At 48.9% G+C, this 14746-nt stretch overlaps 1 protein-coding gene across 6 annotated transcripts in view; it reads left to right on the top strand.

Annotated features, from left to right (window-relative positions):
• Nucleotides 1-14746, top strand: part of ntn1a (netrin 1a) — a 63711-nt gene that overhangs the window by 21177 nt on the left and 27788 nt on the right. The window lies entirely within an intron of this gene.

The raw sequence follows: 14746 nt of genomic DNA, 5'->3' as shown, positions 1-14746 counted from the left end.
GCACACTCCTGTAGTCAAAGGGTCCGAGATTCAATCCTTTTTTATTTTTGTATCTCTCTCTCGCCTCTCTGTGTGACAACAGAGTGTTTTTGTGGTATAACCACATAACAAATCATTTCCACAAACCTCACCGAAGAAGAAAAGTGCCGTTTTGAAACACTGCAGATGCAATCTCACGGCCTCTCTCCTCGATGTCCCTGTTCGCCAGTTTTGGTGGGAGTGTAATGACATGGCAATGCCCTGTGACAATTGTGGTCATGGAACGAGTACAGGAACAATAACTCGCCTCCATCACTGTCAGAACCAATCTCCTGCTGAGAAACCAGCTGCTGAAATGCCCAATAGCACAGAGCGCTTTCAACTGTTGTTACTGGACCCAGGCCATTCTTTCAATTCATTTAATTGCCAGGTTTCTGAAAATGGTCTTCTCCTCCCCGTTTAAAAATTCTGCATGCACTTGTGCAATACACGACCAGAGCCAGTAATGTGTGTCAGTTTATCCATTCAATAGAAGCGCAGAGATGCATTAAGCATCCTTGGGTTTTTTGTTTCTCAATCACAGTATTTATATTTGCTACAACCCTCTTTAAACCAGCCTGCCTGCCAGCCACAGAAATCCTCGGTGACAACCTATTCCCCGGTGCGCTGTAAACACACGGTGTGTTGGGGCCAGTGAGTGAGGATGTGAAAGGCATTATCTGTTTTGTGATGAATCACTTAATGAGAATACCTGCGAGGGCTGCTGTGGTCCTGGCCTGACGTGGGGCCCTGCATGCCGAGGGCCAAAGCGGAAGAGGCGCCGCCTTCACACAATTAGCGGCCTCAAGGATCCATGCTGAGGCTCCACTGCCTTTTACACGGCCAAAGAAAAGTGACTGCTCCAGAAGGTGCGAGAAAGAGACAGCTAAGTGATTTCGAGGGGTTTTGAGAGGGGGGGGGGGGGGGGGGGATGTCGTCATTGGAAATGGCCAAGAGGTGAAGACAACGTTTAAAAAAAGAAAAGAGACAATAAACATGTCAGTGTAGGATGGATTGTCACCGTGGGCTTTTTTTAATTTAAGATTTATGCTCCCGACTACTTCCTGCCGGGTCCCTCTTCTCTACGGGAGAGACGGTGTGCTGGACGTGTGGAGGGGGAGGAGATATGAAAGGAAAGAGCGGGGGCTCCTCGCGTCAGAGGAGCGCTGGAGCGGAGTCTGTGTGTGTGTGTGTGTGTGTGTGTGTGTGTGTGTGTGTGTCTGTGTGTGTGTGTGTGGGTGTGTGTGTGTGTGTGTGTCTGTGTGTGTGTGTGTGTGTGTGTGTGTGTGTGTGTGTGTCTGTGTGTGTGTGTGTGTGTGTGTGTCTGTGTGTGTGTGTGTGTGTGTGGGTGTGTGTGTGTGTGTGTGTGTGTGTCTGTGTGTGTGTGTGTGTGTGTGTGTCTGTGTGTGTGTGTGTGTGTGTGTGTGTGTGGGGGTGTGTGTGTGTCTGTGTGTGTGTGTCTGTGTGGGTGTGTGTGTGTGTCTGTGTGTGTGTGTGTGTCTGTGTGGTGTGTGTGTGTCTGTGTGTGTGTGTGTGTGTGTGTGTGTGTGTGTGTGTGTGTGTGTGTGTGTGCGTGCGCTGCCCGGGGGCCTGGGACTGTTTAGCGGGCAGGTTCTGTTTTATCTTGCAGCGTCTGAAGACAGTGGACAGACCAGCCTCCCTCTATTTACACTCAGGCTGTGCCGGGCTCCCAAATGCTCAGGGCCCAGATCCAGAAGGGAGCAGTAACTCAGCCCCTGACAGACGGTGTGTGTGTGTGGAGTGTGTGTGTGTGTGTGTGTGTGTGTGTGTGTGTGTGTGTGTGTGTGTGTGTGTGTGTGTGTGTGGGTATACAAACCTCTCTCTCTCTCTGTCTCTCTCGTTCTCTGTGTGTGTGTGTGCATGTATGTATGTGTGGGTACAACATTTAAAATGGAAGGAGAATAAGATCTCCAGGTTATCTTTTACTCAAGAAATACAGTGGAAAACATAATTTTTACCCAAAAGGCTGACAGAAAAGTTCTGCACTTGATTAATTCTGCATGATGGACAGACATTTTTGGTGTATATATCCACATCACTAGGCACATCGCCTTAGCTACGGCTCATTTAATAACTCCAACATAGGCACTGACAGATATTTAAACAATTACTCCCACTGATACATTTCAATTCCGAGACATTGTCACAGAGTACATGGTTGAAAGTTCAGCGATCGCTAAAGTATAGGATGATGTCCGTTAGTCATTAAATGTTTGTATCAGGTGTCATTGTTTGCCTGCTGGAGACTCGTGAGGCTGTTTAACGGTGATACTAATATACTCACAGAAATCAGTCGAGTCCTGGCGTTCGGAGGCGGTTTAACGGTGATACTAATATACTCACAGAAATCAGTCGAGTCCTGGCGTTCGGAGGCAGTTTAACGGTGATACTAATATACTCACAGAAATCAGTCGAGTCCTGGCGTTCGGGAGGCAGTTTAACAGTGTTTTTACTGCACACTTGTGCTGCGGCTCAATCTGCCTCCTGAGACCCTTTGGACTAATTGACAGATTGTTAAAGTGATAGAAAAGATCAGCGTGTTAAAACAGCAGGGCCCACACGCCCCCTTTGAAGTGCTCCCACTCTCCCTCTGATTGATAGAGAAAGGAGGCTTTCTCCAGGCAGCCGGATTGGGCAGCCCTGACCACCCCTGGCCCAAGGCTCCCCCCGCCCCCATCCCCCCCCCACCACCTCTCCTCTACCCCCCCCCCCAACCGACCCATTCCTCTCTGCCCAACTGAAGTCATTTTCAAGCTCTATAAATTTTATTGAAAAATCCGCCGCGGTGGAATTGCGTTCCAATAAAGCAGCGTGAAGGCTTGTTAAAACCGGCCGAAGACGGTAAATCGGCGAGGTGACACACGCTAATGACATCTGCAGCAGGGAAGGCCCGGTCTCCGGAGTGTCAGGCCACACTGGCCGAGGTGAAGATTGAGAGGCAGTTTGGGGCTGGGGTGGGTGGGTGTGTGTTGGGGAGGGAAGGGGGGACGGGGGGTGCAGGGCAGAGGGGCAGGGTCGTGAGTGAGAGGGCTTAAAGGCCCTGCACCTGGTGCGATGTCCGTCACGCTGCACAGCCTAATGAGGCTGGGAGGAGGGTTGGAGGGTTGGAGGGGGGTGCAGATGGGAGACTTTCCCACTCTTCAGCCGGTGTTCACTAGACTAAACTAGGATGAATGAATCAGAGGGGTGAAAAACACCCTTAGGCGTGCTTTGCGATGTCTCATCCTATATTGTTGTTCGAATGTTTGGAGAAGGCGCAGTAGTGCTTGTTGTAGTCACAGTTGTCATTGCAAGTCTGGTGCATGTTTATTTAAGGCTGAGTTTAGACAGCTGACAGGATGGTTCTGACGAGCGACACACATCTGTGTTCACATCGCTTTCTCATATCGGCGCAGCTCTCTTTGATTCCGCTTTGACGCCTTTCTTCGCCGTTTGTACGATTGGGATTCTAATTTTGGACTAGTTGAAGGAGAGGGCCCCTAAGTTGCCTCGAAGCACCGCCGCCTCGGCGCTCCGAACGGAGTTGACGGTGCCGATTGGCACGCCGCTCTCCACATGCTGCCCTCGCCGCAGGTGATAGCTGGCCCGGCTCGGCCCCGCCAGAGCCATTGCCCAAGATAACACAGTTCGTTCTGATTGACGTCCATTCCATAGGCGTAGTCCGTCTCGAGGCGAATGGTCCTCAGATCCGGAGTGGATGGAAACATTAACTGACCCAAACTCTCTTTCATGGCCGCCCGCCTATTGAGTCACAGCCCAGTCAGGCCTGGTGCGTGAACTTTCCTATCTGCAGTAAGAGAGAGAGAGACAGAGAGAGCGAGAGAGAGACAGAGAGACAGACAGAGAGAGAGAGAGAGAGAGAGAGAGAGAGACAGAGAGAGCGAGACAGAGACAGAGAGACAGACAGAGAGAGAGAGAGAGAGAGAGAGAGAGAGACAGAGACACAGACAGAGAGAGAGACAGAGAGAGAGAGAGAGAGAGAGAGAGAGAGAGACAGAGAGAGACACAACAAAAGAGGGAAAGAGTGAACTGGGGTTGATGGGGATTTAGATAAGTAATGTCTTCACTTGTTTTCTGGGAAAGGGGCGATTACATAACGTGTCAATGATTTGAAGTTCAAAGTGATCAGACATCCTTTTACCTGGGCAAGTGGAAAACATGACAAGTCAGGAGGTGTTCCTGTTCTTGAAAGGCCTCATCTTCAAACAGAGTTTACAGAGAGATGAACGTGTGACTAATATGACAAGATAATGTCTTCATCACATAGAGGCCGTTGTTTGCCCGTCTTGCTTTGCTTAGGCAACAGATCTGGAGGAAATAACAGAGTCTTGTCATGAAGGTTACAGTTTTCCTGCTCTCCTTTTTGGCCCGGGTCTGTGGGAACTCTGTTCCATTGGTAACAGAATTCTTGCTGAACTTTTGTGAGAGGTGATGTTTGATGGGAGCTGGACGGCGTTCTCTCTGCGGAGGAATGATTTAAACCTCGTAGCCGAACACATCTTCCTCCTCATCTTCCTCGCTCCCTCTGCGAGGCTTAGGTGCCTGCAGATTCACAGACAGCAAACAGATGGACAGAGGCTCTCAAAGGCTTCACAACCACCTGTATGGTGAGACCGTGGTGTATTATCATTGGCGGCACCCACCCATCGACTCCATGGTTATTGGTTGCACAACTGTTTTACTTTCCAGTTCACACTGTGTTAGGTCTGGAATCCCTTTTCTGGAGGATTATTCCAAAGGGGCAGAATTCTGCAGGAGTTTTCTGTTTGGGTTTTTGAGATAAGACTTAGTAGAACTCACATTGCACTGCACATTGACAATAGAGTCCGGCTCCTCCAGGAACATGGTTCCATTCCATCAACGAACATTCTTCGTCACAGAAACGATCAGGTCCAATGAAATCAACAGCATTTTTCCACAGCGCTAATCGTGGCTTAGGTCAAGACGTCGAGCTAGACTGCAGGCTAGAACTCTCTCCGAAATGTAACCCTGTGATATTCAGCTAATTAGTCCTCTCTGGCAGAGAGGACACCACATTTCTCCGGTCCGATCGAACAAGGGGCGGGTGCCAGCTGGGTGTCCCATACAGTCAGCCTTTCATGCTCAGAAGACCACTGTGGTTCCTTTGTTCCTATTGTCTAATGAGGATGGAGAGAGCGGGTTACCATGAGCCGACAGGCCTGAAGCATCCTCATTCTCTCTGAAGGCTTTTCACCGCACCGGGGTGAATGGGGCCTGTCAGAATCAGTCTGGGTCCATGGCATCTTTATGGCATTGTTCAATGCAAAGCCCATTCCCACCCGGCCTGCGGGAGCTGGACATCTCCAGCTATGTCATTTAGGCTATTTCACAGAAGAGCTCCTTTTTTTAATCACACATATCCACATAATGGATCTTCTCCAGTGATTGTTTCAAAGGTACTTGGCTCCTGTACTTGAAAGGTGAACTAATGCATTGACACGCACACACACACACACACACACACACACACACACACACACACACACACGGTATGTCACATATTAAAATGTCCCCAGTTTGTCATTGTGAAGGAGAAAGCCGGGGTCAAGAGAATAAGCTCATTCCAACCCACCCATTATGACAGGGCAGTGAGGGGCGGAAGTAGGCCTGTGAAGGGCATGAGGTTGGGGGGGGGCAGCGGGGTGTGTAGGGGCGTGGCACATCTTCATGCTGGGCATCCTAACGAGGGGGCAGCTTAATGGTCCTAATGGGCAAAGTTTGGGGCAATTAGGCGGCCTTTGTTGGTGCTTTTAGTGCTCTAAGTAAGGTTCTTGACATGGGGAAGGTCTGAACAGACCCCCTGCAGCTTGGGTTCTGCTTATCTCGCCCCCTTCTCAACACCCGTCACGGTCAGCTGCTGGGTGGATGAGGAAGGAGGCTGATGCCTAGGAGCAGATAGGGCTGAAAGGTATCTGTAATACTCGCTTGGCACAGGACAACGTTTCTGCAAATGCAGCTCTGCGTCGAGGCTTGCGGAGGCACTCTCACACACACACACACACACTCACACACACACAGACACACACACACACACTCACACGCGAGCTAAACCTGCCTTGGCCTAGAAGCCAAAAAGTTTCTGAAAGTTGACTGGAGTTTTATGGCACGTCGGGGAGAGTGATCTGGAGCTTGGCTTTGGCGTGTTTGCATTTGATACGAGATCCCATGGCAGTGAGCGAGCGAGAGAGAGAGAGAGCCCACGGCTGGCTCAGCTTACATCACGGCTTCATTAGCATCCCCCCGGCCACAGAGCATCCTGTTTCGCCAGCATTTTAATTACATCGTCTGGGTGATGGGAACATGTTTTATTAGTAGTCAACATCATGCGGGAGCGCCGTGACTCCTCAGGGCCCGCATGAGGGATCGCATAATTTGAACGGCTGCCGAGGTGTTAAATAATGAAACGTTAACCAAGCGAAACAGTTTGACGGAAATAAGAAGGTTACATAGGCTTTGGAAAAAAAAGTTTGGCCTATAAATAATATTCATTTTATATTTTAATTTGATTTCCGACTTGAAATGTATCTGATGACCACTAGAGACTTATTGAATATGTAGCTGAAGCTCAATTCAAGACCGTGTTCATAGATGATTCCATGTTTTGACCCAGAAGCAGGCTGATTAATAGATTTTTTTGTGGCAGGAGCCGTATCTGAGAGTAAGTACCAGAGCCACCAGAGTCTGGAGATCATGGGGTGAGCTGAGGTTTTACAGTCCAGAGTATCAGGCAGGGAGAATGGAGAGAATGGAGAGAGAAGAAAGAGAGAAAGAGAGAAAGAGTGACCCAGTGGGAGTAGAAGCAGAGCCACTAATTGTTTGCGATAAAGGAATTAAATTAAGCTGATAACATCTGAGTGGTCAATGAGTCCCTACCCCTCCCCCACTGTGGCTGGTGTGCCAGTGGACCTCGGGAGCGCACTTTTTGTCTGGCTGTGCGGCCACTTACCAAACTCCCTGCCCCCTCATTGCCAACGGGAACAAGTCACATTTTTTCTTACTGGCTGCCTTTCTCTTCCGAGTCTAGGTCTGTGCTAGTGTTTCATTGGAGCAAATTATGATTCTTTAGGTATCAGTTACATGCACAACAATTGAACAATTACTCATCCACAGATAAAACGTTGCAAATAATTAGTTGAAAGTGGTACTTTAAATGTATATCTGTGTGCGAGTTAGTGTTATGTGTGGGTGGGTGTGTGTGTGTGTGTGTGTGAGTGTGTGTGTGGGTGTGTGTGTGGGAGTGTGTGTGTGTGGGAGAGTGTGTGTGTGTGGGAGTGTGTGAGTGTGTGTGTGGGAGTGTGTGTGTGTGGGAGAGTGTGTGTGTGTGTGTGTGTGTGTGTGTGTGTGTGTGTGTGTGAGTGTCAAGGCAAAGCCCTTTTTGTGTGAGTGAGCGCCAGGCTGGACATGGCTCTGTTTGACAATGCCAACATTTGTCTTGAATTAAAGCCGGGGGCTTTGTGCGTTTGCCTCAGCGGCGCTGATACAGGTGTTTGTCTGAATGGACATGAAACCTCTGGAGTCGTCATCCGCGCTCCACGGGCCCCGCCGAGAGGCGCTGCCCCAAATGTGTGTCGTATTAGAGGCGTATCGCTGTCTGCGCTCCCCCGGCGCGGAAACCCATCTCCAGTCCCCCCCCCCGCTGGTGCTCGGAGCCTTGTCCGTCCTGATTTGACTGATCAAAGTCTGCAACACTAATATTGTTTCCTCCTGATGCAACTTCTCCAATCATTTTATTTGTTAACTTCAAGGCAAGATGTGTGTGTGTGTGTTGATGTCCGTGTGTATGCGTGTGTATGCGTGTGTGTATGCGTGTGTTTGTTTGGTAAGGGGGAGCAGAGGTCTCACTCTTCCAATTTAAAAAGTTTATGTTTTCCCCGAGCATCCAAAGTATTCCGGAAACATGTAAAATGATTCATCATTATTGCAGTGGGAGCTCAACCAGCTCCGTCTCTTTGCTAACCCCCCCCCCCTCCTTCCGCTCCCAGCAAAATAACAGCTGGGTTTCTCAAATATAAAAACCAAATATTTAAGGGAGGGAAAGCCTGCCAAGCAGAGAGCAGCTACATTAAAGCGAGTCTGACACGGCTGCGGCTGATTTAACTATGGGAGCTTAATGAGCCTCTTACAGGCATGGGCGTCTAAAGGCCATTGTGCCTGGATCGGGAAGGGGAAACACAAATAGCAGAAATGACACTGACAACCTGACCTTTCATGCCTTTGGACACTGTCCAATCACTCATGCTCATGAGATGGAAGGACCTGGAAAGAACATTTGATTTCAACCTTTTTTTTTACGAACATTTGATGACAGATACATTTTCTATAACTATTAGAGCAAAAAAATGGCTTCAAAATAACTGTAATATTTGGACTTAATTCAAATGTTCCACCCCTGAGCCAATTCAACTAGGCAGTCTTTAGACTGTAATGGCTTGGAAGCAGTTCCATATACAAACCCATAACTCAGTATTGCGTATGATGCAATGTATAGAATTCCATTCAGTTTGGATTACCCGTGCCCACACCCCTCCATGCGTTTGGGGATTTCCCATACCACTTTTCCATGGCAGTGACTGGGTCAACAAACAACACAAAAGGCAACACTGTTCCAATAAACAGGGAAAAATTGGAAACAAAGTCTGGAAACAGGATGCAATTAAACTCATTGTTGTCATGAAGGGGCGATGCATTTATCGGTGAAGATCCAACGAGCGGCAGTGACATGCGTACACAATAAAAAAGCCCTTTCACAGACGTGCAGCCCCAGGTTGACGTTCCAATAAAACGTCTGCCACTGTTATGGGCTTTCACAAAAAAAAAAACGAGACGTCGATTGTTTAGTGAAAAACAGCAATTTAGCGCTAGAGCTGATTTCTTTTAAAGGAGCGTAGCATTCCTGAGCATGTGAATCAACAGCGCCAGCACTGGTGTGGTCCCAACACATCCAGCTTTGTCCAGGACAGGGGAAATAGCTAGAAGAGCTGTCATACATATGACATTTTTAATCATAGCCAAGCGACTTGTCAACATCGCATTCGCGTGGCAGGCCGCCAAGATGTCCTCTCGCTGCCAAGTGTGGATATGAGCGAAAACCATCAATTATCATTTTATGAGTTCGACTTTAAAATGTTAATGGACGTATTAAAATAATACATTCAAGGTGCTTGGATATAGGCGAATTGAGCTTTTTTAATCCAGATATTTGGCCTTCATAAAAGTGATTTTCATGTTTAGAGCACTTTAATAAGAATCGTAAAAAGATTTAACAATAATGTTGCTGAATCAAGGAGCCAGCGCTTGCGCTCTAAGTGACACTGTGTGGTCTTGCAAAGAACCAAAACTCGAGCATCTGGACACCCCATCATGATAATGATGAAAGATGTAGGACTGTGTTGGAGCACTCTTGTAACAGATTCTTTCAAAATCTAACAAATGGATCACAATGTTATGAGACAAACCTTTTTTTCAGCTTTTCCAGTCACATTGCGATTTCAATCTGTTTTCCATAGGCAGAATACTTTCGAACTAACTGTGTCCAGATTGTCCTGATTGTGTCTGAAATCTGATCGAAATGAAGGGCAGAAATGTTGGATTGCCTCATTCTAAAGCTCTACACACCAGACACCTTCTTTCATTTCCCCCCCCGTACCCTCCTAGGCTCCGCGCGGAGTCAAGCTTGTGGGGCTGGTCGAGGTGTAGGATTGATTTAGGACCGGGGGCAAGGCCAGTCCTCCCCATGGGCCTGCATAGCTCCATAAACACTCGTATGCATGTGCACACATGTCCGCACACACTCACACACACACACACACACACACGCACGCACACACACGCACACACACAAACACACACACACACACACACACACACTCCCACATATATGCAAACACACACACACACACACACACACTCTCACATACATACACACACACACACACACACACACACACACACACACACACACACACACACACACACACACACACACACACACACACACACACCATTCTCCTCCTTGCTGAAAGACGACCAAACCAAAACAGAGCGCTGGTGGGGACACCCAATATTTTCTCATTATGTCTGTAGGGGCTTTGCAGGCTAATCTCATTACTTAGAGGGGCGCCCGCAGGATTAAAAGTAAACTGGCCGTGGATCGGTTCTCCCTCCGTGTTTGTTTTAAAGCCGGCCTGGTTAGCGGGCGCTCTGCGGGCGGCCCCTGCTTCGAGGCACGGGTGTTAGGTGTGGGGACCCTGCTGGGATGTCTGCTCTGGGGGGGGGGGGCAACAAGCGATGGCAGAGGAGGAGAGGGCACGAGGGGGCATGAGAAGAAGCCTAGTAGGAAGCATAGCAATCCCATAATGGTGATTGGTTAAAGACTGGTCCAATGGTTTTCAAAATGAACCCGAGGTCTACGCCTGCAAACGACTGGAGACAGTCCCCAGTGGAGCGTGCCCAGACCCTATCTGTTCACAGAGGGAGGTTGGGTGCGGTTGTACCAGGCTGCAGGAGCGGGGCCCCGGGTTTGAGAGCCTGATGGTGAAACATGACTGACGGGGGTCAGCTGCTCCGACACACCTGAGGGGCCTCTGAGGAGCAGACATGTCCCGGATGGAATTACCTTCCCGCAATTGAGCAATTACCTTCCCACTCCTTAATGCGTGTGTGTGTGTGTGTGTGTGTGTGTGTGTGTGTGTGTGTGTGTGTGTGTGTGTGTGTGTGTGTGTGTGTGTGTGTTGTCTAGCCACGGGTGATGGGGTGCTGAAATTGAATCAGCTTTTTATCAAGTGTTACTTGCAGAAGATGTTTAATGTTAAGTTTGAAGAGTCAGGTAATGCAAACAATGCTGCCTCCAGGGCGATGTATCTGTTGACACAGGCCTGCCATGGTATATGCTGAGACATAGAGCCTTAATGTTATGGCGCTGTTAAGTCAGTTCAAATGCGCATTCAAACACATCCAAACCACAGAAGTCAAATGCCACTCAGAAGAGAACAAGCCACAGAAGTATTTGGGAATGAGGAGAGATGTTTGGCACAGCAGAACCAAACAAGAGCAGGCGATTCTGACACTACGAGACAAACTGGCTGTCGAGGATCTGGGGAGTGTGGGTGGTGTAGTTAAACACTCAACAATTTCTGCATACAAGTAAATGTTTTTGTGAGCAACTGGATGAGACAGGACACGCTGCAAAATGTTGCAGTTGAATCACGGCCAAAAGGTTTCACGATCAAACGTTCTCAAGATCGTGAAAATAAATGAGCCTGTTTTGCACCTTTTTATGTTTTATAGACGTGCACGTCGGACAAAAATAAGACAATTGAGATTCTGCGTTCTGTTCAGAAACTTAACAGGCGCGTTTTAAGTGTAGCCAATTACCCATGTTTCAACGGGGTCAATTAACACATTTTACTCCATGTCTGTGAGTAGTTACCAGCTCCACAGCAAACCAAGAGCTAAAAGATGAGAGTCATCTGGTTTGACTTTTTCGTAAGGCAGCCCGTATCAGTAATTATCTCTCTCGAGATTTTATGTGTTGAGAAAAAGTTCAGTGAGTGAAAATAGTCCTTAATGCAAAAAAACACGATATAATGGCAGTGAAAAAAAGAGAAAAAAAAAGAAAGCGATCTGAAATATTCAGCGCTGGTCATGTCTGCCCATGTCCTACCTACTTTGTGGTTTTGAAGTACCTGTATAAAATTGTTTTCATATTTTCACACTCACCACCCTGCTGGCTGGTATGAAGGTATGAGGCGCGGAGCAACAGCACTTCAAACCTAATCTAGCTAGTTTGTTTCAGTGTGTGTGTGTGTGTGTGTGTGTGTGTGTGTGTGTGTGTGTGTGTGTGTGTGTGTGCGGAGGGGGAGCGGGACAAAGGCCAGAGAGAGAGCTGACAACCCTGGCAGCTCTGACATGCTTGCTGCCTTTGTGTCCTCCCCTATTGAAATTCAGCCACCCTGAATCCTGCCTACCTACCACCCCACACTCAAAGAGCAGGTGGTAGGGGACCAGTTGGATTATGTGCCAATGTGTGTGTGTTTGTGCGTGCGTGTGTGTGTGTGTGTGTGTGTTATGGGAAAGGTAGCAAAGTGGTGTCCATACCTTCGTTTGGATGTGTGCTTATCTTCGCAATCTTCAGCTGGCAGGAGATTGGAGGAGGGGGAACTTTAGGAGAAACAGTCTAAATGAACGTGGGTGCTCTCCCAGCTGCCCCTATGTGTGTGTGTGTGTGTGTGTGTCTCTGTGTGTGTGTGTGTGTGTGTGTGTGTGTGTCTCTGTGTGTGTGTGTGTGTGTGTGTGTGTCTCTCTGTGTGTGTGTGTGCATGCGTGTGCATGTAAGCTAAAGAGAAACAGCCCTGCCTGCTCCCCGGCTGGAACGCGAGCCATGCATTCTGTCATGCTGGAGTTCATGCTGAAGAGACAGGAATGTCTCAGGTCAGCGCAGGTGTTACAACAACAGCCCCGTCCAACTGTTCATCCTACACACACACACACACACTCGAACACTCACACACACACACACACACACACACACACACACACACACACACACACACACACAGACACACACACACACACACACACACACACACAGACACACACACACACACACACACACAGACACACACAGACACAGACACACACACACACAGACACGAACGCTCACACACACACACACAGACACACACACACACACACACACACACACACACACACAGACACAGACACACACACACACACACACACACACACACACACACACACACACACACACACACACACACACACAGACACGCAAACGCACACACACATCTATACATGCACACACGCACAAACAAACCACACCAATGTGTGGGCTGAGAACTTCCACACTATACTATAATTCATGTGCCTAGTTAAATGCAATGATTTAAAGAATAGGGGGGATTCCGTGCAGCTTGCCTTTGGAATTGATCACTTCCACTGCGACCAACATCCCTAGTGTGGTTAGCGGAGAGAGAGAACCGAATCCGCTCGACAACACTAAAGAAAAACCAGCGAGATCAAACCAGACAAGACATCAGCTTTTTTACTACCAATTGTTTCGAATGAAATAACAGAAAACAAAAAGCGAGCGGGGTGAAGTCATAGCCGAGCTCTTGCCTAACTCACACCAAGCATGTTGTTATGATTAGCGCACTCCACTTCATGGCTGCTCCGTGCCGGTAATATTTCCTGAACAAAGGGCAGGATCCCCCGTCCCTCTGACCACGGAACAGTCCACATCTGCTGTCAGAACCCCTGTTAGCCACCCCCCTGCCCCCCCCCCCCGTTTTTTTGTGAGTAGTATTTCGGCCTTGGCACGGTCTTCATTTTGGGAGATGCACTAACAAAGCGTTCTTTTGAAAACATGTAAACGGAGAACTCTTCAATTGGTGCGCTCACAAAGGCGATCTGCCACGGAGCAACTATATTTGCTTCTCCATCTATTTGGTGAACATGTTTGATGAATGTGAAATCCCACTGGCACCATTAGATGGCTATCTATCTATGGAAGGTAACAGAAGCCCTCTGCTCCCCGCGGAGTAGAGGTCCTGCAACCCCGGCTGAGCTAGTAATCTTGGCTGCGGGCGAGGAAGGATAGGTTTTCCCTTTTAGGTGTGTGTGTGTGTGTGTGTGTGTGTGTGTGTCTGTGTGTGTGTGTGTGTGGTTGCGGGCGAGGAAGGATAGGTTTCCCTTTTAGGTGCTCGGAGGCAGCTCCGGCTAATGCCAGCAGAGTGTGTTCACTTAAGCCAACAGTCCCAGAGAGACAGGAAAACAACTTGAGAAAGGCACTTGAGGGACAGCCTAATTAAGGACCCCGGTGTCCCGCGGAGTGCCTGGAAAAGCTGGGAAACCTGATTTAGTGATTTAAAGGGATTGAGAGGCAACTGGGAGAAACCCCCAGTGAGACGGGTTCTCCTCGAGCCAGGCCATCTGCAGTGGGAACCGCAACTTTCTCTTTGGAGAGTTTGCTCTCCCCCCTTCTTGGCTCCCGGTGCTTTAAGCTACCTGAGTTACAAGCGCGATGATGGGAACTTGGGGGGCGAAACTTACCGTAGCCGTGCCACTGTTGAAACACGACAGCTGGATATGTCGTAATGAGATGGGTCACGAGTTTTCCCCCCAAAAAACAGCCTTTCGAAATCTGCCTTTCGGTTCCAAGCGGGGGGGGGGGGGGGGCACGTATAATGAAGAGCCGCGGATTTACCTGCCTGAGCTGAGGGGAGCTGTGCAATCTGAGCCCCTGCGTGCTCACAATACGCCGACTGTACTTATCTCAAACCAGCATCTCGCGCTGGACCTGGAAGCCTTTGCACCCGAGTTCAGAAGTGCTTTGAGGGAATTCACCTTGATGTTGCACGGAATGATGTGTCTCGTCTGCGAGAAGGAGGAGGTGGCGGCTGCGGTAGCGGCTGCGGTAGCGGCTGCGGCGGCGGCGGCGGTTAATAATGCATGCCGTGGTGCCTGGGCCGGTGCCGGTGTCTCGTCCGTGGCCTAATGAAGCCGAGCGCGTCGGCGCATAGGAGGACGCCATGAATAAACATCAGGCACTAATTAAACTCATCGACAGCAACTTTATTCATTAGTAAACAAGCAGGAGCGGTGGCAGGGATGGCACTGGAATGATAATTGGAGGCCTTGTCTGATGCGCTGCTTCACACGAGAGAGA

The sequence above is a fragment of the Clupea harengus genome, chromosome 26 (assembly GCF_900700415.2).
Source record: "Clupea harengus chromosome 26, Ch_v2.0.2, whole genome shotgun sequence".
NCBI classification, from domain to species: Eukaryota; Metazoa; Chordata; class Actinopteri; order Clupeiformes; family Clupeidae; genus Clupea; species Clupea harengus.
The sequence above is the reverse complement of the archived record's forward strand: the minus strand, read 5'-3'. Positions and strand labels throughout refer to the sequence as shown.